This window comes from Lissotriton vulgaris, chromosome 4_1, assembly GCF_964263255.1.
Source record: "Lissotriton vulgaris chromosome 4_1, aLisVul1.2, whole genome shotgun sequence".
Classification (NCBI taxonomy): domain Eukaryota; kingdom Metazoa; phylum Chordata; class Amphibia; order Caudata; family Salamandridae; genus Lissotriton; species Lissotriton vulgaris.
Window position 1 is genome coordinate 2,095,409,852 of NC_141691.1, and position 27,405 is coordinate 2,095,437,256.

Sequence of the window (27,405 nt, forward strand, 5' to 3'; positions counted from 1 at the left end):
CATTAGGATAGGTGTGACATGGAGGGGGGTGGTACCACTGACCTGCAGCACAGAAGGGGCATGGGCGGGAGTATAGCAGGAAGTGGGACTGTGACAGGGAATGGTAGAATGGCAGGCATGGTGAAGAAGGAGGTAATAAGAATGTGAGAAGAATGTGAGAATGTGACAGGGACTCACATGGAAAGTAAATTTTATTGAGATGCACAGAGCGAGAGCGAAGGGGTGTTAGCCAGAGTTTGGGAAAGTGTCGTAAATTGACAGCAATGGGTTAGCATTTAGCTGAAGCCATCTTGTATTTAGAAGTTATCTTATCCGCTTTGTGAAAGCCAATTTGTATTTCTGGCAGCCATTTTGTTTGTCATGTGCTCTGTCCTACCTTTCCATTAACTGCTCTTGTAGTCTGCCTAGAGACAAACTATATTCAGCATATTCCACTTCACACATGCCCTGAAGGGCCTAGCTAGTAGAATGCACCTGCTTCTCTAGTATAACTGTCAGGCTATTTTTGCTGCTGTATGGAGAAGTAATTCTACTCCCACTTTGTTGAGCAAGTAGATCTTGTATGCCCAACTTAGTCATTTTGCATGCTTACATGAGCCAGGACTGCCCCTTGCATGTATACTTACTTTGTAACTCTAAGCATATATATAAAGCCCCAGTTTTCTGTACTCCTTAGACTGCCTCATTCAGTTACTAAGGCTTCTGTGTGACGTAGTCTCACTCATTTGAGTTTAATAAAAATGATCTTTTATATTTCAGCTTCTGTGCCAATTTCTTCTTTGTTGGTTTAAAAGGACCAAGTATCAGTGGGACCCCTAAGCAGGAGTTTTGATTTCTTCAGTTGACGCTCCAACGTGGACCTCATCAGAAGTGGCTATCTGAGGGAGTGATCTTGTCAGGAGACAGAAATCTACTGAGGAGGACAGGACAGGATTCTACTAAGGAGGTACTCTGTGCACGGAGATTCTGGGGATTCTCTGTCTCTGCAGCCCAGTATATTTCTGATCTTCCTGATTTTGATCCTCCACATGATGTCACCCCTGACTGAGAACCTTTTTGGCGTGAGTATTTTTAAAAAGACTGTTAGTTCATTTAGAACTTGGCAGTTAGAATTTGGACAACCATTTGTTTGGTAAGAGCCGTTTTACGGCACTTATTGTAAGTTTGAAGCCTTGGATTGGTACGGTAGTTTTAGAAACACTTACTATGGCATTTTTTATATGTATTGGCCAAATATTGAGTTAGTCCTATGAATATGTAAATGTATGTGATGCAACACATATAGGCAGGTAATGAGGAGATTTTTCTCTACTCATATGAAATTTGAACGGCACAACGTATGAAGAGTACTTTAAGCGCTACTTTTTTTATTATACTGCATATTTTGCACTATTTTTGGCATGCCTGTTTCAAGCACACATCGAAGAATGTGTTGCTTTTTGAAGGTACCATAGTGAGATGTGAATTAAACTAGCCGGCTCCCTTGAGGAAATATCTAAATAAGTTTAGGTATAATAACATATTTCTTCCTTGGTGATTCTGTATCCTCATGGAATTAAAATATGACATAATTCAAGCAAGGATCCTTTTTCTGCGCAATTTTATGAATGGAGAAATGCAGAGTGATTTTTTTTTTGGTGTTCTGCCAGACAAAGCTAGTGAATTGAGTGTATGTTGGCTTCTTGGAAATAAAACAGTCTGTTGGGCTGTTTTTGCAGTCTTTTGGAATACTATTGAGAAGTGTTTCTTGCAAATATGTTTACAACTCGTATTTACAAATGGTTTGCCTTAAGTACAGTCTGTGGGCTGTCCTTTGTTTCTGTCCTAAGTGTTGATCTGTGGGTTAAATGTGTGTTTAAATGTCTATGTGGTTTGTGGTTTTCCCATTGGTGCAACTTCTGTTATGCAAAATGTAATTTAATAATTATTAAATAAAAATTAAATCAACATCCAGAAATGAACTATATGCTAAAATAGCTATATGTTATTATTTAATTTATAGAGTAAGCAATTACGCACATGTAAAAACTGTTAAATGCTTAAAACATAAAATTAAAATTCACATTCAATAGGAATAAAAGGCCTCAAAAACGAAATTGTGTGTTTTGTAATAAATAAACAATTATAAAATATTTTCCTTAGATATATTGTATTGGATATTAACAGGCAAACACATCATCTGCATAAATTGGATTTTGCTGTACTGCACACGCATTTTAAAACTAGAAATGTCTCTGTTTTTAAATAGACTGCCACCGTGCTCACATTTCAACACTGAGAAAAAGCTTTTACTGCTGCTAAGCAAAAAAATGTCGTTTTTGTAGTCCACAAATAGACAGGAATGTTCACTCAGCCAGGACTTCGTCAGTTAAACACGGGTGAAACCCTGCATTTCAGAATGCTGTTTTAAAAAAGGTTACAAAAATCAGGTTCAATATTTTAGATATGAGGAAAATGTTTAAGGTAGGGATTTCCATTCGTAAAAGTTTTTTTTATAAGCATATTCTTTGTTCTGTTGCTAAATAATATTTGTCTTTTTAAAAAAAAAGTGGTGCCAAAATTTGTCATGTTTTAAGTTAGGCTTCTGTGCTTAGGCTTATGAATAAATGCGTCTAAATATGATAGGCAAGAGATGCAGCTTGCTTTTATATGTGAAATTATCAAAAAGTATTGGTTTTATTAAAAGAAAAATTATTAATTAGGAAAAATTATTTTAAAAAAATAAGTGCTTTTGAATTTGTTTTTTAATATTTATGAAGCTTAATACTCATACTATGACCTCCTAGCATTAAAATTTAATTTAAGTTGTGTTGTACCGCATAATGAGGAAATTTGCATATAACATTTTACTTGGCGCAGGCGTAAAAAACTCATTTTTCTAAGGATTTACATGAGATATGTCTAATGTCCAATCTCTGCAATTTGTAGAGAACATTCTGAGGATGATTAATATGTAAAAAAAATTATAGGATATTCATTTTTAAGTGCCCCAAATATCAAAGTCGAAATTGGGTTATATAGACTATTTAAACAGCATTCTTGCCATTTACAGTAGATTTACAGTGTCTTAGCCTTCAGTAAATGCATACATTTAGGTATAATACAAATAGCTGACTTCTGGATTGTTAGACAAGTATATTGCACACTGCTTCTGCTCTTGAAAAATAATGTCCACATAGTTGCCTTCATTTAACAGAAAATATAATGTTGCATTTGTTTTAGACAGAATATTAGATGAAGCTCTTTCTTAGAATTTTGTGGGCTACATGCCTGAGTAAAAACGATTAGCAAATTCAGATTTATTTTTCGCAGGAAAAATTGTGGCGCAAGGGACACACAGAGTGTCTGCGAAACAGTTTTACTTTTGGACAGTCAAAATTAAGGTGGCTTAACATGCTTACATGTTTTAGTCATTGCAAAGTTGACAAGATGGTTACAGTTGATATTTTGTGTGTTATGTGAAGTGTCTCTCTTTTGTGTTTTGTATTTTTTTTCTTCTGCCCACAGATCATTCATGGATTGTTCTGGGTGGTTTTAAGGCTGACAAGACACGTAAGTTGGTTTGACAAAAACGTCATAGTTGTGAGAGGAAAAAAGTGAAATATGCACCCTGAATGACTATAGGTAGGAAATTAGGGTAAGAGAAGATTAAAACGGACCAAGAATGCCACAGTAGGTATAGGGAAGTAGTTGAAAAGCAGAGGTCAATAGCAAACGCATCAATAATGGTCCTTTCCACGAGGTGGTGGAACTAGTGTTCCATATGTGGGACCTAATCAACGTTCAAATTGCAAAAAGAAGGGTGCTGTCAGCAGTATGTTGAAACAAGATGTGTTTTTTGTATAACTCCTTTGAAAAGAAATGTTTGTGTGTTTTTCATGTTTGTGCATTTTGTCCTTTTATGAATTGTTCCTGCTGGTCTTGTGTGTCAGAGGCTTTGTGCACGGACAATACTGTTTTAAATATAAAAATTGCCAAATTTATTCAACAAGCGTATCGCTACCTTAACATCAAGAAAACTGCCACGGCATTGCCACTGGCCCTTCAGACTAATTAATGTTCTGTAACAGAATTCCCACTGACCAGGGGGCTAATAACACCAATCGAAACTCTGTTGTACGTACCCTCTACGGTTTGATTTTGCAATTGAATACGATGGGAGATGTTTGTGACACGCCAGGTCACCTTTTATAAAACAGCTTAAATTCTTATTCATTTAATTTATTATTATTTTTTTTTAAATTCTTTTTAATGCTATTTATGTCTGTACGGGTTTCCCTTTTAAATCTTTTTTCTCACAAAACTGTACATAATGTGATTTGGGAAAAACTTTCAAAGATAGTGTTCTATATCTAAATAAAGACACTGGATGTTGAGCTGGCGGGAAAAGAGCTGGGAGCTAGGTGGATTTTAACATAGCCAGCTGAATTTTTCTACTCTTTCAATCATTTTTTATTTTTAAAACTGTACACAATGTGATTTTTGCAATCTTTTAAAGATATGTTTTATATCTAAATAAAGGAATTATTATTATTATTATTGTGTGTCAGAGGCGACACAGTAAATTGTATTTGACAGCCAATTACGACTAAGGTGACCTTCTGGACCGAGACAGGCAAAAGATTAATAAAGCTTTTTCAAGGGATTAAAGAATGCCAAAGCACTTCCTAGCTAAGGCTGTGATTTGACTCTCAAACGTGAGTTTATTGTCAAACCAGAAATTCCAAGTTTTTCACCTTAGGTTTAGGCTGCGAAAAAAAAACAGAGACTCCTGCCACCAAGCTGGAGAACATATTGAGGGCTGTTTGTTGAGGTTCAGGACCTTTGTCTTACCTGTGTGTAACTTCAGGCACTTCTGAGTACAATACTTGACAAATGTTATGTTATGCTATGTTATAAATTTATACAGCGCACGATTACCAAAAGATGCTTTGGTGCTAGCAAACCAGGAGGCAGGCATAAGGGATTAATCAGTGAACAGCCAGGATTTAATGGCTTTCTTGAACAGTGTCAGAGAGGGAAGATTTCTGATGCTAAACAGGAGGGAGTTCCAAAGCGTGGTAGCTCCAACCATGAATCTTCTGCCGCCCCAATATGACTTAAAAACTCTCTGGGAAAGGATCATTTTTGCTCCTTGTGATCTGAAGCATCTGTTTGGGAAATACCAGTGCAGAGTACGTCTTAAGAATTGCAGGCCGTCCCCTTGAAGTGCCTTGTACATAATGCAGAGGGTTTTAAACTTGATCCGTTTTATTATTGGCAGCCAATGCAATCTTTGGAGATAAGTACCCACAGACTGAAATTTGGGAATCCCCAAAAGAAGACTGGCAGGCGCATTTTGGATCATTTGAAGCCTTTGAAATTGTTTAATAGGTATGCCGAGATATAGCCCAATACAGGAATCTAATCTAGAGAGGATTAAAGATCTGACCATCGTAGTCCTGCTTTCTGTGGGAATCAGTGGTAGGATTTTTGTTTATTGCTTTAAGGATGAAAAAACTGGAAGATGGCACTGATTTGATAAAATGTCAGCTTGAACTATTGAAAATAGCTAATGTGAATTTGCCCTCATTTTACCTTGTTTAAAATGTGACAAAATATGCAATATTTTCCAGTGGAGGATAATAAACAATCATTTTGATGGACCTTTCTCCACAATTTACTACTACCACAGATGGTAACATTTTGCTTCAAAGATGTCGGTGAAGTCAGAGGTATAAGAGGTGGGTATAAGCTTGAAGAGTGAGTGACTACAGCCTTTAGATGCAATTCTTTGTCCAGAGGGTGATTTTAAGTCAATAAACCTGCAATGCTGCCAAATGCTGGTGATGTGACAGGTTTGCACACATGCAAGGCTGCCTCACATTCCCCCAGGGTCACCCTTTACCCTTCTGCCCCAAGCACTTTCACTTTACTTTATCATTACTTTGATGATACCTTTCTTACTCAATGCGGATCATTTGACAGGTATGCCTACACAAGAATGTCTGCCAGGCCCCAGGGACATTCTTTACTAGCTCTTTCACTTTGCTGTATCATTACTATAAAGATACATATCTGACTGAATGTGGGTCATTTGACAGGTACGCCTACACAAGAATGTCTCCCAGGCCCCAGGGACATTCTTCACTAGCACTTTCACTTTTCTGTGCTATTCCTTTAATGATACTTGTCTGACTTAATGTGGGTCATTTGATGTGTCTCCCAGACAGGAATGCCTCCCAGGCCCAGGGGACATTCTTCACCTCTCTGCTACAGCACTTTAATTTTCTGTAATTTCTTTAATTATGTTTGCTTGACCCATAACCTGAAGGTTTTCACTTCCTGTCTCCTCCTTGCTGCACTGGATGTCACTATCCAACACACAGCCAGCAGCTGCTTCAGCTCTGGAGATACTGCAACTTCTCTGGACACTGGACACCTTCTCCGCACAGATCTTGACCTTGTCATTGCCCAGTACACCTGCTGATTCAAAGTAACAGATCAAAATAAAAATCACAGGCAATCAAGACCTGTGGTGATTAAACACCATAACCTTGGTTTTTAATGTATTCACATTTAAAACCTCGAAGAACACATATACTAGCAAATGTATAAAGTAAGTTCTGCAAACCCACTGGATTGCAGAAGACTAGAGGAGTGTCATCAGCTATTAGCAAGGTTGTGATAGAAAAGTGTCTTAATTTGGGTTAGTCATTGATACAGGCAGTAAAATATTTAATAAAATCATTTATATAAAGGGAGAACAGGGTGGAGGTCAGTACACAGCCTTGGTGCACGTCATGATCAACAGGTATGTAATCTGTGAGTTTACCACCTCCCCCATCCCAGTTGTGTAAAGCCGTCCAATTAAACTTTCATTAGAATTCCCACCAAGTTAGGGTTAACTCACATTCATTCATTCTAGGGAAGGCAACAACATTGCTTGGGGACAAAGTCAAACACAGCTCTTAGGTCCACAAAAGCCAGATGTAAGTGGTTCTTAATGAGCCTCAGATATTTCCACATGATAAGATTAAAAAGTAAAATCTGATCAATAGTGCTGACCTTTCTGCAGAAGCTGGCCTGTAAGGGAGATAGAATCTGAGATACTTTAGTCAAATCTTGAAGTTTGTCTAAACTGGGCGGCAGAACACTTTCTGGAGGTTATCAATGAGAATGATGGGCCAATAATTTATTGAAATGGCCCAGAAATATTGCCCCTGGCCATGACAGTAAGTACATATAAAAGCCTCAAACAGAAGATACAGAGCAAAATAAATGAACTGGAATTGTCCCCGGACCAGGAGCGTTCCCGAGCTGCAAACATTGAATAGCCCTATGGGTATCATCCAAGAAGAATTAGAGAGGGTCATGAACCAATGGGTGATTATCAGTTGGAATAGGGTCCCACTCTGATCTTTGAGTGTCTACCGTACCTACTGGTGATCAGCTGCTTCCAGTCTATTTAGTGAAAAAAGAACAAGTGATGTACAAAATGCTGATCAATGTCAAACATGCACCCCAGTACAGGGATCTGGGCCTAAATCCATAATTTGTCTGCTCCCATGCCATTCCAGTTTAAACCCAGTCATATTCAAAGCAGTATTGACCCTGTTCCTCTGGATTCAAGCTAGCCTAGCTGATATGGGGTGATGCCCGAAATGGATCCCAGGATGCTTGTTTCTGGTCCAGGGAGGACTTGGCTTTGCAGTTCAGGCTGAGTTGCTCCCATGAGGAAGAGGGTCAAGACTGATTTGCACATGGCTCGGTCCAAACTGGGGAGGCATGGTGAGCAAAATAATGACCGATTAAACCCAGATCTATGTGACTGGGGGTGAATGTTTGCATTGTTCAGTATTCCATTCATTATTTGTTCCTTTTTCTTTTGTCACCCTAAATGAGAAGGGTATGCCCAGACGTGGATCCCTTGCACACTGCACCACTAGATTCAAGCTAGCCTGGCTGATGACCGGTGATGCCCCGAGAGCTGTCACAGGATGCTTGTTTCAGTTCCCGGGAGGACATGGCTTGGCAGTTCGGGTTGGACTGTTCCCATGAGGCACAGGGTCAAGACTGATTTGCATACAGCTGGGTCCAAACTGGTGTGGCATGTTGAGAAAAAGAACAATGGAATAAACCCAGATCCTTGTGACTGGGGGTGAATGTTTACATTGTTCAGCGTTCCTCTCATCATGTGTTCCTTTTGGCTTTTGATGAATTCACTTCCAAACATCGACTTCCAAACCTCAAAAATCACAGAAATCAGTAAATGTATTAAGTAAGTTCTGCAAACCCACTGGACTGTAGGAGAGCAAAATAGTGTCATCATCAAATAACAAGGATGGTATAGAAATTCCTTCCCAATTTGGGGGAGTCATGGATACAGGATTGATTGATTGATTGATAAAAAATTTATATTGCGCAAAACAATAACCCGAAGGTATCAAGGCGCCTATCAATAACATAAAAAGTCTGAATCAATCATCCTTACACATAGGCCTGTAGGAAGAGGCGGGTTTTTAAAGCGCTGCGAAAGGTCTGCAGGGAGGGGAGGGACCTAAGATCCAAAGGAAGATCATTCCACCATTTAGGAGCTAAAGTGGAGAAGGCCCTACCACCCCATTTAGCCTTTCGCACGCGAGGGACTGAGAGAAGCAATTTCCCGGAGGAACGCAAATTCCTTCCGGGGATGTAGTGGGAAATGATTGAACCCACTCCAGAGTCACTGTTCCTTGCGATGGCTCTGTATATCATACACAGGACCTTGAACCGTACTCGGTACTCCACAGGAAGCCAGTGCAACGTTTTTCTGGCCAAAGTGGCCGAGGAGCATCTAGGAACATCCAGAACAAATCTGGCCGCGGCATTCTGGACAACCTGCAAGCGCTGCAGGAGGGTCTTATTTAGCCCCGCATACAGCGCATTGCAGTAGTCTAGGCGTGAGCCAATGAGCGCGACCACTATTTGCTTTCTGGACTGTACAGAAAGATATTTCCTGATCCTTCGCAGGGTGTGGATAAGGCCCCAACAGGTGGAGATGGTCCTACTCACCTGTCTACCCATATCCAGGGCAGGATCTATCATCACCCCAAGATTTTTTGCAGATGTAGTGGGGGAAGGGCACACACCTAGCGAGTCAGGCCACCAACTGGAGGACCAGATATTTTCGTTCCCACCAAACACCATCACCTCAGTCTTCTCCCCATTCAGTTTGAGGGAGTTCTGAATCATCCAGTGACCAACCGCCTCCATACAAGATCTAAATTTGGAGACGGTCTGCACATCTGAATGGGAGAGAGAGACGAGTATTTGGGTGTCGTCAGCATAGGATACTACCTCCATCCCGAAAGTTCTTATTAGTCTGGCCAGTGGGGTCACATAGATGTTGAATAGGGTCGGGCTAAGAGCCGACCCTTGTGGGACCCCACATAGCACAGGCCGGGATGGAGATAGAAACTCACCCATCTTGACTCTTTGTTCCCTCCCAGTCAGGAAGGAAGTCAGAAGATCTAGAGCTGCGCCCTTCACCCCCACATCCCCCAGACGAGATGAAAGAACTGAGGGAGAGAGGGTATCAAAGGCCGCAGTTAGGTCTAACAGGACCAGGAGGGTAGTCTGGCCTCTATCCACTGTCGTGCGGATGTTATCGAGCACGACAGTGAGGGCCGACTCGGTGCTATGTTCCCTCCTGAATCCATGCTGAGAAGAGTCAAGACAACCCGAGCTCTCTACAAAAGCGGCGAGATGCTTATTCAGATGAGCCTCAAGCATCTTCGCAGGGGCGGGAAGCAGCGAAATTGGCCGGAAGTTTTTCAGGACTTCCGGATCAAGAGAGGCCTTCTTTAGCAGAGGTTTTACTACTGCTTTCTTCCATTCCAGGGGGAAGACACCATCTCTTATTGCTAGGTTCATAATTTCTAGCAGTGGTGGTAAGAAGGACTCCTTGCACTGCTTGATGATCTTCAGAGGGCAAGTATCCAAAGGGGAACCGGACTTGATCACTAAAATACTTCAGAAAGTCATTTATATAAAGGGAAAATAGTGTGGGTTTGCCACCAACCCAATCTCAATTGTGCAAAGCTGTCCTCCTAACTATTATTGGCATTCATAACAAGGCAGGGTTAACTCCCATTGACTCTAGGGAAGGCTAAAAGCATTGCATAGGGACACGTCTTTAATGAGCATTAGATGTTTCCACATGATAAGAATAAAATGGAAAATCTGATCAATAGAGCTGAGCATTAGGCGAAATCCGGCCAGTAAGGGAGAGAGAATTTTAAATCCTATAGTACAATTGTGAAGTTTGTCTGGAACTTTGTGGCAGTACACTTTCTTGAATTATAACATATGCACACAAAAAAGAGAGGCATGTAAAGGGAGGTCTTTATTTAATGTTTTGGGATATTCCAATGTACAGCGTAATCAGGATGACAGAAGCTAATTCTTTTTGTATTCTTTACTCCTTATATCCATTTCCTGGCACAAAACATGGACATTTCTGTACAGCCAACACATTTCGCCCACACTTCGGGCTTCTTCAGGGCTCTACATGTGACAAGACAAAACTATCAACAATTTTGACATAATACAGTAATTAAAATACAATATGCCCACAGAAATACATAACACATACAAATATTTATTACATTTTTGTCATGGTCTCAAATCCCAAATAGTTGCTATGTTAAAGTGATTGTTTCTTTCAGAAATACTATTAGGCATGACAAACAGAGACATGCCTACACATATCATTAACATAGTTTGGCACCCGAAACAGAAGAAGAAAACCCCAAGTACAATTATCCTTACAATTTATACAGGTTTTATACAGGCCTGTTCTTTTGTTTATTTCTAAAACACATTTAAACACACCCACAGCATTTATATTACATATATAGTTTAAGTATTAACTTTTCTGCTCAGAAATCAAGGGTTTTCCAACACAAATAATCTAAATATATTTCTAATGGATACTTCATTGTGTTCCTAGTTATTGTCCAGGTATGATAGCAAACGGTGACGTAAGTCATCTTTCATCCTAATCGTATAACAATTATATTCATATTTGAGAAAACCCTTCATCCATATGTTTTTTGATGAAATTGTGTTTTTTGACCATAAATGTGAGCCACTTTTCCTTTCCTCATGATCAAATACAACCTTACAACAATATGTTGTGATTGTTTACTAAATAATCCATTAATTCACTTAATCAGGGTCTGACAAGTCAAGACAATATATGTTACGCACTTTATAGCATTACTCTGCAGCTGGAACCACCTTCAAATTGTTGCCCTCTCCAGTGGGATCATGGGGCATGCAGTCCCCCTGTTCAGTATGTCCAATCTGTAGGAGTAGTAATCTTTATTAGTTTTGAAAAGTAGAAACCAAAAAAGGTTGCAGACTCATACAATTTATACATGTCAAATATCAATCAATTATGTTTACAATCCCACACATGTCAAGAGTCTATGCACCATTTCAATCAATAATGTTACCATAAATCTATAATAAAATCACTTAAACCTATAAAACACATTGAGTTCAACTTATGGCACAATAAAAACATGTTGTAGCATTTCAAGGTATGTGAATACAAAACGTGGTTTAATAAAGTCCATGTTCAATGGTGCCACCTTGCGAATTTACCAGTGTTGGTATTGTTTTAAAATAAAGGAACTACCATTCATATAAAAATATATTGTACTAAAAGATCACTGCCTTGAGCCTGTACTCTAACAAACCCTCCATTCCTTAATTGTAGTGCAAACATGATACCCGTATGACTACTGGTTGCAGAAAGGTTTATTCAAGTCATACTGTGCGCTTCTTTAATAATGGGCAAGAACATAAACGTGGGAATAATTATTTAACCACAACATGGGCTTCAATTGGAATTCCCCTACTCTATTTAGCCTTTATATCAATAGTTGAATAGATTTTCTACTAACAGAAAAAGATCTTGATGGCCCCAAATTAGCCTACCGTTCCATTCCGGCAATGATGTTTGCCGATGATACTTTATTAGTTTCTAAATCACCCATGGGGATTCAGAGGGTTCTTAATAAATTTGATGCAATCTGTTCTCAAAGAGGTCTTGAAATAAACTTACAGAAAACCAAATTCATGATTTTTAACAGCTCTAAAATTACAAGAGCTAACACTACACTAAATGGAAAACCCCTCAAAAGAGTTACCTCTGTCGATTATCTAAGTATAACAATTGCTGAAACTATGGACTGGGGGGGCCCAGATTAAAAAATCTACATTAAAATTAGCACAATCATAGGGTGGGATCATGAAGTTTTATTGTAAGACTAGTCAGAAGCCATTGAGCCCGACAAGCAAAATTTACAAAGTTCAAGCCCGGGGAGGGGCGCTATACGGTGCGGAACTCTGAGGACACGTTAGCCAAGAAAATCTCGCTCAGGTAGAGAATAATTTCCTTAGGCAGCTGCTTAAACTCCCATGGAGTACTCCACTCATTCCGCTTGGGCTTTATGCCAATTGCGGATGTAGTAAATCTGAAACCTTTATTGTATTGGTGATGTTTGTGGGTTACCCATGAACTTTTATCTAATAGAGAGGAACTTTTGGAAATATTGAATCTAAGAGGGGCTGTTAAACTCCCTTGGCTCACCTATATTAAACATTGGCTAGTTAGACTGGGGTTGGGCGAGCTTTGGGCCCATCCAGAGATCGCGTGTCTGTCCATATCAAGGAGATCACTGAAGGCCCATTCTGAGGAATACAACCTGACACAGCTTTATAGTTGTTCTCGTAATGGTAGACTATTTATGGCCTTTGTAGAAGTTAAAGATAGGTATAAGTTTGAGCCAGTCTTAGATATAATTAAACCGATAGTGGCCAAAAAGATTTACCTCCAGTTCAGGTATGGGACCCTTCCTCGCCGCAGCTTCACGCATAAGTGGGGGAATATTCAAGCTTCCAATTGCCCGGCATGTGACTGCCCTGATGAGTCAGTACTCCATGTGATGTTTAGCTGCCCTGGCTATCACAAGGCAAGGAAACGATGGCCGGTGCAGATTTGCAGGAATCTTGGAACCAGATGATGCTCTGATGCCTTTAGGACATTGAAGCATGATACTAGCATCCCAATAGTTTACTCTGTCGCAGATTTCCTATTTTCAATGTGGTGCACACGTAGGTCATACACAAAAGTACGATGAAAGGTCTCACATGGCTTTCCAGATGGTTAAGAAATAATTGTTTCTACCAATTTATATTGAGGAAAATGTCTATTATTGCTATTTACGCTAGCTCTAGAATTAGACCTTGTTTCTATTGTGATCAATTTATGCCCGCTTCACAGAGAATAAGGAATATAATTGTTGTATTAGGTCATCCTTTTTAAAAAACTTGATATTTATACGTTTTTAGGTAATTTATTTATTTATTTGCACTCTGCACTTTCCTTGTATGAAATACTATGGTCTGCCATGAATCAACCTATGTGAGTTTTACTTTTTATATTCTCCCACGTCAAAACGTAGTTTAATGTGTAGGCTTTTTATGCTGTATAGATTTTTTTCATTATCATATATGTGTCAATTGCACTCACTGCTGTTTTTAAAAATTCCAAATCTAATCGAGATTGTAATTGATTCATGCAACACCCTTTTTTAACTGTTTTTTGCCTGCACTGTGATTGTACTTTTGAGGTCATGTTGACCGAAATAAAGTTTTTTTTAAATTGAATTGAATTGGAATTCCATAGAGCATATTATCAAGCTCATTATCGCGATAATTTCATCGCCTGTCTTGATAATATGCCCCAATGTGGTTTACCAGGTCTGTTTGTAGTAATTCTAAATAGAACTGTGCAGGTCTGCACTGTTAATGTTTAGGCTCCTTAAGCGGGGGGGGGGCAAGGAATCCCTTCCTGTTCTTGTTTTACAAGCCACAAAAAAGAAATAATGCAACTGCGATTTAGCGGAAGCCAAATCACATGGACACATTGTGAGTTCCTGTTCACAGCTGGCTGTCAAGGGTTAAGTAAATTCAGTTCCACATGCCTAGTTGTTACTAGCATATCGTATAATTTGACTGATCATTTACTAAGCTCCCCCGCCTCTCTTTTTGTCATCATACGATCCATCTATTCCTTCTTGACCATAACTTCCATGCGCCTTTGATGCTCATGGGGTTATTAAAAGATCTTGAATCCCTATCAGTTTGAGTTATGTTTTGACATATTTCAACCAGTGGATTCTATCTGCCTTGTCTACTTTCAAAAAATCATTGATTACTGCTGTGGATAGTACTGCTTCCTGCGATTTCAAACTAAGACCCATAGCATAAGTGGGGCAACAAAATAAGACCTCCTACATAATTCAGAGCCAGTTCTTTATGACAGATGGATGCTGGTATAGACCTAGGTAGAAGTAACAGTTTGTGTGAACATTTTATTTTCAGCAACCTGCAGTTGTGAAGGCTCTTGTGTTCCCCAGATCCCTGCTCCTTCAGTGGTTTCTGACACACATCTGGCATTATACATTTTGAGCAGTACACCCAGGGAGGAGGATCCAATAGTTTTTTGCAAACTTATGAATAGTGCGCAAGTTTTGTTCAATTTGGGTGCATCCAACCTGGCCTAGATGTTCTAGTTGCATTCCCTGTCGACGGGTAAACCAAGGTATGTAAATGTGCTCACTGTATCCAATCTTGTCCCTTGGATGTGAAATTATCTTGTCTTTCCTTTGGGGCAGTCACAGATCATGGTAAAATTCTTAGTTTTATTAGTTGGCAACCCTAAGGATCCCATGCATGCCACAAACCCCTCCAGCAGCCTCTGGAGACACACACATGTTCTCGACATAAGGACCCTGTCATCTGCGTACCTTAATACAGAAATAGATCTTGTCCCTGCCCTTGGTAGATCAGCCAAGATCTCTCCTAGGTCTTTCTACAGATCGTTAATATAAATACTAAAGAGAAATGGGGCCAGGACATAGCCTTGAGGTACTCCATTCCTATTGTTAATTGAAGTGGGACACTCCACATTAGGGCCTTACCTAACACATCCCTCAACATCCTCATGCAATTTACTTAAGATGTGCACCAAACCAGCCTCCACTCCCAAGTCCAGCAGTTCGGTCCAAAGTTTAGCTCTATCAATGTTGTCAAACGCTGAGGTTAGGTCCATGAAGGTGAGGTATAGTGGTCCTTTCTTGAACCGTACATACTTACAATGAAGAAGGGAGAGATTTAAACATTTATCAATAGGTCCCAATACGCTCCTAAAGCCAAATTGAAGCGAAGTCAGACTCTCATTGTTGATTGCCAAATTCTCCAGGCACTCCCATATTATCCTGCCCAGCTCTTTCACTGTGCTGTCTATGAGCGAAATTGGGCAGTAATGTTTGGGTTTCCCTCTATCGCTCTTTTTAAAGATTGGCCCGGACTTGGGGGGCCTAGAAATGATAGCGCTATTTAAGATATTGACTAGTATGGGTGCCTAACGCTCAGGATTTTTCTTAAAAAGATCGATTGGCATGGGGCTTTATTATTTGGACATCTAGTCATTGCTATGTTGACATCATCTAATGTGATGTTTAGCTGATAAGGGCTTATCCCGCCATCCAAGTTCGGGTTAGCAATCGTTTGCCCATTGTTTAGATGGTGGCTATCATGTGGATGTCTGCCTTAGGGTGGTTTCCCCTAACTATTTGCACTCTCGCCTCTCGCTCTGGGCTATATCTTTTTGTTGGAAGGGCTCTGGCCACTTTACCACTGCTAATCAGTGCTAAGGTGCGGGTGCTCTCCCTAAAAACATGGTGACATTGGCAAACCTGTTGCAGTCCTCTTCTCTTACAGTAAGGCCTACGCCTTCCATAGGCCAGCATTGGTAATTCCCTTATATCCCTTCAAGTGATAATTCCTAAATAGGAAGGAGTATATATGTCTTGTTTGGTATGGTTTGAATGGTAGTGAGAAATCCTCTCTTTTGGTGTATTGGGTTTAACCATTACTGTTTCAGAAATGCAACTTTTAGAAAGTGGCCATTTCTCTGTCCTTCACTCAGCTCTGTGTGCCTGCAGCCTGCCCCAATCCACATCTGGCCCAGGGTGGCATTCCCACACTTGCATACTCCCTAGACTCCTCCAAGCACAGGAAGGGAAGTCCCCATTTGCATACTGCTGGCTCTCTTAGACTGCGAGGGAGGAGTGGTGATTCACGCATACACCTGAATAGGTTGGGGCCTGCAGTGCCACAGTAGGATGATTAACAACCCTGCTTTGCTAGTGCAGACATCTAGGAGCCAGGTCCAGAAAGGCAGGGTGCTCCCTGGAACTTCAAAGACCCTTCTAGAAGCATCTAACCCCTTCTAGTAGCTGGGCATCAGGGTTTAAAAGAAGGACTCTGACCCCACATTTTTTGTATACTACTCGACCTGGAGAAACCAACGCCGAAGTAAAGGATGCTGTGCTGAAGAATTGCTATCTTGACTGTTCCAAGGGACTGTTGCTCTGCTGAGTCATGCTGTCCTGCTGCCTGCTGACCTCTACCTTCACTCTCCCAGGATCTACATCTCCCCACCAACCGCAGTGTTCTCTGTGAGTCGAGGACTCAAGTGCCCAGTGGCCGTTCAGAGGCGGCCTTGCAGGCCCTGTATTGAACTCCCCAGTTGGGATCAAGTGCTCCGTGACTCCCCTGCTGCAATTAGGCTGACTGGAATGGTGCTGGAAGTCACGTTGTGCCACCCTCGTCCCCACACTTCATCCTTGCAACTGGTCTCAGAGGTCGCGCTGTGCCTCCTTCCACCCAGGACTTCATCTCAATGCTGTTCTTTTCTTGACTGACTCGAGCAGGCTCCAAAGCCTTTACAGTGATTCCCTCTCGCACAACACCGCTGAGCACACACCCTGTAGCAGGTTTACCGGGATTGGACCCACATGGTCCCGACGCACTGCCAGGAAGATCCTTGCCAAAAGAGCTTGCCAAACTACCGTACAGTCTCCAAAAAGTGCCACACTGATTTTTACGCACTGCTTCTTTTAAACTTGAAGAACTTTTCATCCTTTCACCAGATAAAGAGCTACTATTTTTCTAACCCGTGTGAAGATTTGTTTGTGGCTCTGCCCTTGTGTTACGATATGTGTGTCCACACACATACTTTACGCATCGCTTCTAGAAATAGGTCTGCCTGCTCGGTGCCAAGCTACCAGAGGGTGGTTACAGGAGCCCCTGTAGTGTTTATGATCATACCCTGGATAGAGTGGTGGTCCCTGCTTGGACAAGGGTACATACCACTGCCAATCAGAGATCCCATTTCTAACAGTGGGTGAAATGTATCACCCAGCTTGAGGATTGAATGGGTATATCTGTACTGTTGTTGTAGCCACAAGCAAAATAAGGGGAATTAACAACTTTCCAATTTTTTTGTTGTTTTTTTATTCATCTCCACACAAGCCCTCTCCAGCTGCTCCCACAATTCCATCCTTAAGCTCGCTTTCCTGTTTTCAAGCGTCGCCTTATAGATGCATGCACACAAATGTATGGTCTCTGCATCCCTTTGGGAGACTTTCAAAGCTTCCTTCATTTGTTTATGTGCTCTAGAACAGTGGCCATCAAACCACTTCATGGCCTTGTTCAGGCGATTATGTATAGAGAGTATTAGCAGCTCAGATAATCGCCTACATTTTCCTCTATATGCCTCTACAACACTTGGAGGAGAGGCATCACAGTCCAAACAGGTTTCTACTTCACTGTCACAGCTTCCCAACAGGTGTATCAATAACTCACCTGCATCTACCTCCGCGTACTACGCTGAAGTCCCTGGTTTGTGGAGTACACTACACTGGGTGCAAACTGTGTGATAACACTGGGTGTCAATCCCAGTTTTAAGAAAATGATTTGTGGATTGCCAGGGCTGGTTCAGTACACCTCCAATTGGTCCCACTATAATCCACACCAATCCACCACACCACACCCCACCCCACTCCAATCCGCCCCACTTAATCCAATTTACCTTAGACCAATCCAACCACCCTACTGCACCACACTCCAATCCACCCACCCCACACCCCAATCTGCCCGACTTCAATATGCTCCAATTCAATCCAGAACAATCTGCCCACTCCAATCTCGGCATTCAAATCTGGCCCACTCCAATCCCAAACAATTTGCCCCACTCTAATCTGCCCCACCCCAATCCAAAACAATCTGCCCTACTCCATCCAAAACAATCTGCCTGACTCACATCCAAAACAATGTTCCCCATTCCAATCTGCCCCGCTCCAACTCAAAACAATTTGCCCCACTCAATCCAAAACAATTTGTCCCACTCCAATCCAAAACAATCTCACCCATTCAATACGAAACAATTTGCCCTACCCCAATCCAAAACAATCTGCCCCACTCCAATCCAAAATCATGTGCTCCAATCCAAAGCAATCTTCCCCACTTCAATCTAAAACAATCTGCCCCACTCCAATCTGCCCCGCTTCGACCCAAAACAACATGCCTCATTCAATCCAAACAATTTCCCCCATTCCAATCCAAAACAATCTGCCCCGCTCCAATCCAAAACAATCTGCCCCACTTCAATCCAAAACAGTCTGCCTGCTCCAACCCAAAACAATCTGCCCCACTCCAATCCAAAATCATGTGCTCCAATCAAATCAGCCCCACCCCAATCCAAAACAATCTGCCCCACTCCAATCATCACCAATCCAAAACAATCTTCCCCACTCCAATCTTCACCACTCCTGTCTGCCCCACTCTAATCCAAAACAATCTTACAACTTCATTCAACCCCACTCCAATACACCTCACCTCACCCCTATTCAACCTACCCCACCCCAATCCAGTTCACCCCACCACAATCCAATTCACCCCAATCCATTCCACCCCACCTCACTACATTCCACTCCACTCTAGTCCACTCCACTCCAGGCCACCCCACTCCTGTTCACTCCAATTCACCTCACCCAAATCCAGTCCTCGCTCCAGTCTAATCCACCACATTCAGTCCACCCCACTCCAATCCACCCCACTCCACTGCAGTTCATCCCACTCCACTTTACTCCAATCCACGCAACTCTACCCTAATCCAATCCATCCCAGTTCAGACCACCCTACTTAGTCCAATCCCTCCAGACTACCAAACTCCAATCCACCCCACCCCAAACCAATCTAATACACCCTACTCCAATCCGCCTCACCCCATTTCAATCCATCCCACTCCAATCCACCCCACCCACCCACCTCACTCCAACTCTATCTATCCCAATTCAACCAAATCCACCCCAATCTACTCCAATCCAATCCACCCACTACCTCAGTCCCTCCAACCCACTCCACCCGATTCTACCCCACTCCAATCTACGACACTCCACTCTACGACCCTGCACTTGATAACACTGCACTCTACGACATTCTCTACCACTAAACTCTACTCCCCTCTACTGAACAGTATGACACTCTACAGCCCCTATTCCACCCTACAACTACTACTCCAACAAATCCAGTCTATTACACTCTACTCCTACCACTCCACTCAAGGACATTCCATGCCACTAAAGTTTTCCATGCTGAACAGCAGCCACAATGGTGAACAACACGGCAACTCAACATTGTCAAAGCCAATATTTCATATAGGCGAGACCTATTGGCTTTGCCAATGCTTGTTAATGGCAATGTGATTCTGAGCTTTTGCCTATAATGTTTAGCATGAAAAGAGGCACCCAACACGTTGGATATTAACGCAGTGTTGAAACGCACAATACCCATGTGGTGGTGTGACAAAGGTATTTTAGCTGTCATTTGAATTATCAGGTATATATAAATGTGTTTCATTCCACTTTTTCTAAAGAGTTACTATTGTACTATTTAATGTCACTCAGATAATGGAAGATAATTGTGCATTGCATAGATTCAAACTGCAGATCTGCATTTATACAGCCAGGGTGCAACTCACAAATCTATTCTGCTATCAAATGTGAACAAACCGAGGCCTTTGCTTGCCTCCTCTCCAGGCTTTGTTTGTCAACAGATTTACTATCCAATCCTAGGCCCCAATTATTAGTGTCAACACACAATGATAAAGGTTCAGCACATATTTAGCCTTGTTTGTTGCATGACCTGAACACAAATCCACTTTACGGAGAAGTAAGAAGATGGACATTATGCAAGGGGTGCCTATTGGCCTCGCTTGTAGAGGTGTATCCATAGTATGGCCATGATGCTCACTAACTCATTCCTTAATCCCTATCGTCAGCCTTTTGTTTTGGTACATTGGCAAGATGGCAGCCATTTGGAGCATTTCTTTTCACAGGTTTTTTCTTGAGAAACGTAATTTGCAGTGTTGCGAAAAGCATACGTTACTGTTACTCAGTTTGAGGATACATTAATTGTGGGCTGGACAGCCTGTTAAGTGAGCAATTAAATAGGTACACTTATTAAATTCTACATGAAAGATGAGAGATCTGAACTTCCATGCCAACCTTATGTCAGCTAACCTGCTCGAGGTTGCACATTGATCACAACAAAAATCATGTTACCCCGCCAAGCAGTCTTATAGATTCATATTTAATGCAATGTAACCCACAGCAGCAATTTGTAAGCATTTCTAATTCATTTTACTGGGATTTTAGCTGTTCAAGTGTGTCTTACTTGGATGTGTCCATATGTGAGGTCCTGAAGAACTTACCAACATAGATAGCAAACTACAACATGTAGTTGAAAGTGTGTGGTTGGAAGGGTGCTATGTTGTTTTAAACTTATGTGTAATGTGTTTTATGTCATGAGGTGATGGGCAACGAGGTACTGCTTTTGTTATGAGAAGCAGCACCAAGGGGTGAGATTGGTGAGGGTATGTGAGAGGGAGACTCACAAACTGTAATTATAATAACGAATGTCCAGCTTAGCCACAGTGATAGAGGAATGATGTGTGCCTGTACCCCAAAAAGTGTGATAATCGCAGAAGGCCCAGTAATCCACATGGCGACATGTGCTTGGAAGCAAAGGCTTTCAATGAGTAAAAAGATGCCTAAAGTGCTAGAACGGTAATTGGTGACATAAGCTGTAGCCATGTACTATTTATTTATTTAGAGGCAGAGATATGGCCTAATGCTAAAAAAGTACACCTGATGAAGGAGGAAGGAAGCCAAAAAGAAATAAAGGCTGACAACCTCAGCAGAAACAGCACAAACTTTATAACATCCAAATTCCACCTACTTCTACGGGCCCGAAGGAAGCCAATATTTTAGCAGGATTTCACACACCCTTCTCTCAAACTGCAGAAGGCTGTCAAAAGCAGACAATCACCAGTTGGATGGGTCTTATTCGGATTGTGGTTTAGACCCCTGCCACACTGGTACCCTGCACATGGAAGGGTGAGTGAAAGCACTTGATAGGTTTTTTGCCCTGAGAGCACAAGCGCAAATTGTGCTGCCTAGTGTTGCCTTGCTGGCATCAGACCTCCATGCAAGCCCAATATTTTACTTGGAGTCCCAGGGACCCTTGTTCACTCTAGCTAACATGAGGAAACATACTCATGACCTTTAGGAATTTCCTCACAGAAATGTTCACCTTCTTTATTAGTAGTAAATGACATATCAGGGTAAAAAAGACACAATTGAAGAAATAACACTTACCCTGCTTCCATTATTTTGTCTAGGAGAGCATCATGCCACAGATTTGTATTTCTTAATTTTTTTAATCTTGGCACTGCTGATCCAACAAAAGTATGCAGTTCCTTTTAAAGACGGTGGAATAAGTGTGTAGAAATACCATCTATCATAGCGGGAATATGCTGTAATAGGAGCAAGTGCCCTCACACACCTGTATGCGGGTCATGTTTCATCATCGGGCAAGCTCCTTGTCGGGCCAGCACTTCAATGCCCAATGGGCACCCACAAGGGGGAACTTTACCGGAGATCTTTTCATAGAACTGTTGGACCATTATATATAGAAAGGAGCTTATAGGCTGTACCTAATTATTCCTGGTCCCCCCAATTTGATATAACTGCTCTTCTCTAACCTCTAACCTGAGAGCCTTGTGAAAAACACTTTTTGTGTGTCTCCACAAGTTACCTTTACTTCTGATTGCCAATGTCTTGAGGAATATCCAGATCGACAGGATCGTTACCACCTAATCATTGAAGGAGACAGTAAGTATAACACTCATTTTGTTGCCTTGTATTATTTCCCTGTTGTTTATGAATGAGCTTTCTGATAACCTGTTATATGTGTGTGTTTGTATTAGGATGGAGGTGAACCAGGGCACTTAGCTACCAATAACTTCCAGAGGTGTACAGGACATAGTACAAAGATGGCAATTTCTTGTTTTTCACATTCCTGCCCTACCCCATATTTTTCTCAATTTGGATGACCACATAAAGTTGGGGCGATTAATGGATTTTCAACAGAATAATGTCATTCTATGCTCTCTAATTATTACTATGCACTAATTTGGTAACACACAGTTAACTAGGAGTTAGAATAGCCATCTTTGTGAGACCTACGTCTAGCGTTTCCAACCCATGTGACTATGTGATCCACTTAATATAGTTTCAAAATAGATAGACATATTTATTTTGGTTATTTATCTTTTAATTCATGTGACTGATATCAACACTATGTCTCTTCAGCAATGACAAAGATCAATAGTCTTGGGATGTCGGTGTTCTAGGATGTCACTTCTTGTAATGTCACAAGCAAATTAGAGGGGCCTCACATCTTCCCTTTCGCCCAGAGCCCCACAAGTCCTAGGAACGGCCCTGTGGATTGCGATCATTCATCTTACTGGCATATTGAAAGGTTTTTGCTCTTATCTCCATTGAAACAGCTATATAATCAATTAAGCTTTCAGGACATCTCCCAGTATATGAGATTAGCTTTGCTTATCAAATCAAAGGTAAGCAATAAATTGTGTTTTAACAAGAGAGTATTTAAAGCAGTGCCACACGGCCTATGATTCAAGTGAGAGAGGTCAAGAAAATCTGTCTTTCACAGTCCACTGACAAGATTGCTTGTGAATCAACACAATCTCAGGTTGAAAACGCCCCCCCCCCCAACAGAATATGAAGGTCCCCTGGGATAGTTCCTATAAATTTGTTAAGAGCAGATCCAGAAGATTCTATAATTGTTCAATCACTTGCATCAAAATTGTTCTTATAAAAAAATAATCAAAATCACTGGGGACATAAATCCCAGTGTGATATGGAAAAACAGGGAATCAATATCCATATCCATTATTTTACAGGGAAAGGTCGTACATATCCAAGTTAGTAAACCTGCACTGTTGTTGCCACATGTGGATGGTACAGCTTTAGTTGAAATGGTGTGAAATCCATTCAAGAATGCATGATAACGATATTTGAATTTAAAGATATCTTTTCTTTCTCATCTTGATATAGGAATAAACTAGAATGGATATAGGCAGGTTATGCCTTTTTTATGAGGATATGTAATGAATTGGAAAATTTGGATTGCCTTTTATGTAGATGATGTAACAAGAGCAACTGTTGAAATGTCTCTTTTATGTTGTCGTGTTTATATCTAGGACCCTAATTCAATATTCCCGATTTATGCCCTTGTGAGGTTATAATCAATAATATCCTCATAAAGGCATTAGAATCAGATCCATATTCAGTAATAGCCCATGCAGTCCAAAGCACAGCTACTCCTATCGACTCCTAGAAAGCACAACGCGTTCTTTAAACAAACCAAGCCTCCAGCAGCCCGGGAAAATCCCCCCTGCTTTTATTTTGATTTGAACAAGAACTCCTGAAGTCCAGAAAGAACTGTTAGTTCTTAGTGACGTCTTATGTCCAACTTACGTCAAACCCAGCACCTTCCAGGTATAAAATACCAACAGTTGCCTTAAGCAAACACACGGTGGTTTGGAGCAGAGCGGCCATCTACTTGCCTGAGAGCCCAGCTGATACGAGAGTCCACGGAAGCCGCTCCTCCTGTTTGACACACTGAGAGAGACGCTGTCTTTTTCTCCAGCTGAGAAAATCCAGCTCCGGTGTTTCCAGCCTACCCTAGCGGGTTGGTGGGATATCGAGTCCCACATTCTATTACCAAGGTACGGAGCTGACTAAACCCTTAAGAGAATTCTTGATGCAGATTCTAGGCAAAACAATCTTAACCGACTTAACTTAAACTGCTACTTACTCCTTCCCAAGTATTAGGCTTAGGTCAGGTACACTGGGGTTGGTGTAGTTAGAAGCACCAGTTGAGTACGTTAGTCAATGTATTTATGTATGTATATATTTTATCCATTTTAAAGTATCATATGGCTAAGAAACCATATCAATGCTTTTACAGTATTATCTCATAATACTACTTTTACTGTACGCACTTTACTTTATGATAAGTATTGCAATTGTGGCAATTCATTTCTCTTGCATGAGAAAGAAGACTGCTCAATAAATAACACCTTTTATTGAAAACGCTCGTCTCTCTATTTCTCTGCACTCTGGTGAAACTAAGTATACACTGCTGACTGAGTGAAATAGCTGCCTTTTGTTTTCACACGACTCTAGAGATACACTCTTATTCTGAGGGAGCAAAGTTGTCATGTTTAAGCGGTTGTCAGAAACTGAATCCCTTTCTGTCTGAGCCAGGGAAGTTTGTCCCTCCCTATTCATTCAAGAAAGTTTCCAGTGACCTCTGAGCTAGCTGGCGTAAACCTAAATTAAGGTTAACATAGTCAGTAGAGACCTAGATGTCCTCAGTCCTACGTCTACACTGCTGTTTATGTTATTCCAATGTGCAGAGCCTATGGGGAAAATAGGAACTACACTACATGGCGCCCAACGTTTGGTAAGGCGATAATCTAACGCAAGACACTAGAGTAACTCAGTCGTGCTTTTCGACACAGAATCCCTTTTTCCCGTAAAAACTCCAAAAGACGTCTGGAGTGGGTGAAAGGTTAATATCCGCCGGAACTTAGTAGGATGAGAATCCTATGTATTAGTTTTTGGTTTGATCAACGTTGAAGGATACAGTGTTCCAAAATATTGTGCACCTAATCTTTGTTTCCTTGAAACTCGATCTGCAACAAAAAAAATTGAGTCCGTTAAATGGCAGAAAGTGAAGAAGAGAGAGAAAGAGAAGCCTTAGCAACTCGACTCTTAGAGGAAGACACAAGTCTCAAAGAAACTGACCAGAGTGCTATACTCATTCCGGTCAATATAAGGAGAACTATAACTCTTAAACTTATAGAAAATGGACTGACATCACAAGGAGGTACAGTCATATTCGTGATAGAGGCACATAAATATCGGCAGACAGAGGTATTCTATTCAGGGATACATTTTCCAGCATCAAATGCTGTGACAAAAGACTTCCACTATTACAAAATAGAGGAACCTCCGGATGAACACACTCCTTTCGAGGACATTGAAATCCCACTAAATTACCAAGAGGACCTGCTCTGGTTTAAAGGCGCCCTAAAACATAATAATCACATCACCAGGCACGGTCCACTAGGTAGACCAGAAGCAACTGGGCCAGTCCTATGCAACTATGCAACACACCCAGACTACGAAATATTGTCAAGCGAAGAACTCCTAGTTAAACTAAAAGAATTAACAAAGGCATATAGAGAATTAGTTCAATAGGCAAGGGATCATTCAAAGATCCACCAGAAATTGAAGGAGACAGATATAGCAGACCAACCATTTGAACTCGCCAGAATCATAGAAAAATCCTATGAAGAGCTAGGAAGATATAGTTTGGGTGGGAAACCGGTAAAACCCCAACTAACTGAAAATCCTGAAAAAATATTTATTAAAAATAATTTAAGAACTCCAAAAAAGAGCTGGGATGGTAATAAACAATCCACTCCCAGGGAAAAACATTTCCAGTCCAGAGGAAGGTCTCCTCAGCGTAGAGAGAGATCTCCAGGCCGAGAAGACAAGTCTCCTCAAAGGGAGCCCTCTGAAAAAAGATACAACCTTAGAAATAGGGATAAAATGAGAAAACCTGACAGATATCAAGATGTTGATACACGTCCCTCTCGATCTTTTCAGACTTCCTCACAGAAATCGGAAAGAAGAGGACGGTCAGAACACAGAGAAGAGCACGTCAAGACCAAAGACAAGGAACCATCTCCTGCTCATCAAAGTAAAAAATTACAATTTCCCAGAAAGAAGGTAGCAAGTATTAAAATTAAACATGCCGAGAATTCTGAGGACACAACTGAAAAACGGAGAGTGGGCACAGACAATGCTAGACAGCGCAGCAGAAGTGACCATAGCTCGCAAGATCCTGATGAATCTTCTGGAGACAGTGGGCACGAATGAGTACATTCAGGTGGAAACTGCAGACACACGAGTTAGTGTGCCCCATAAACTATATGAAATAACATTACGTATAGAGGGAGACAAAACTAGAAAAATAAAAGGTCTCTTTTGGGAAAAACTTTCAAAAGGCTATGACATTCTGTTAGCTGACAAAGTCTGGCCACCAGAGTTTGTCAGGGAGAGCCCTCATGGCGAAGAAATGATTATGCCTGCCTTCTCGAATCATATCCCGATTCATAAACAATACACATTGGCAAGAAAATGGGCAGTGGCCCAAGCTCCTGCTTTATACAAAAATCATGTAGGATGGGATGAGGATTCACCTCACCACAAAATCCAGTTAAAAAATCAGCCCACTGCACAAAGGCAGTACCCAGTTAAACAAGAAGCTAAAAAGCAAGTCAGGGAGATCTTAGATCAACTTGAATATCAAGGGGTGATCGAAACATGCATCTCTCAAATAAACAATCCTTTGTTTTCTGTCCCCAAGCCAGACGATTCATATTGTCTAGTTTTGGACTACAGACACCTTAACTCCTGTAGTAAAACATTTGCAGTACAAAACTCACATAGTGCAGCACTAATGAATAACATTGTGCGCAAAAAATATAAAACGACATTAGATAGCTCTAATGGATTCTTCTGTCAAAACATTGCACCTGAAAGCAGGTATTTGACCGCTTTCTCAATAATTGGATCGCAAAAACAATTTTGCCGACTCCCACAGGGATTCAAGAATAGCCCAGGATTATTCTCAGCAAGGGTAACAGAGTTACTACAAATATACGACGATGAGGCTTTATCCTATGTCGATGACATCTATCTCACAGATGATGACCTGGAGACTCACTTAAAAAGAGTGAACACCATAATACTTTGGTTCGCTTCAGAGGGTTACAAATTGAACTTTAAAAAGTCAAGAATTGCCCATCTAACTGTCCTATTTTTAGGATATGAATTATTAAGTGAAGGCAAAAGCCTAGCAGACAATTTCTTAGAGAAATGTGCTGTACTCCAAGCACCAAAAACGCTGAAGAATTTACAATCAATACTAGGTTTCCTGAATTTCGGAAGAACATACATCCTAAATTATGCAGAGAGGGTTAAACCTCTCTATGAATTGATAAGACCAGATTTCAAA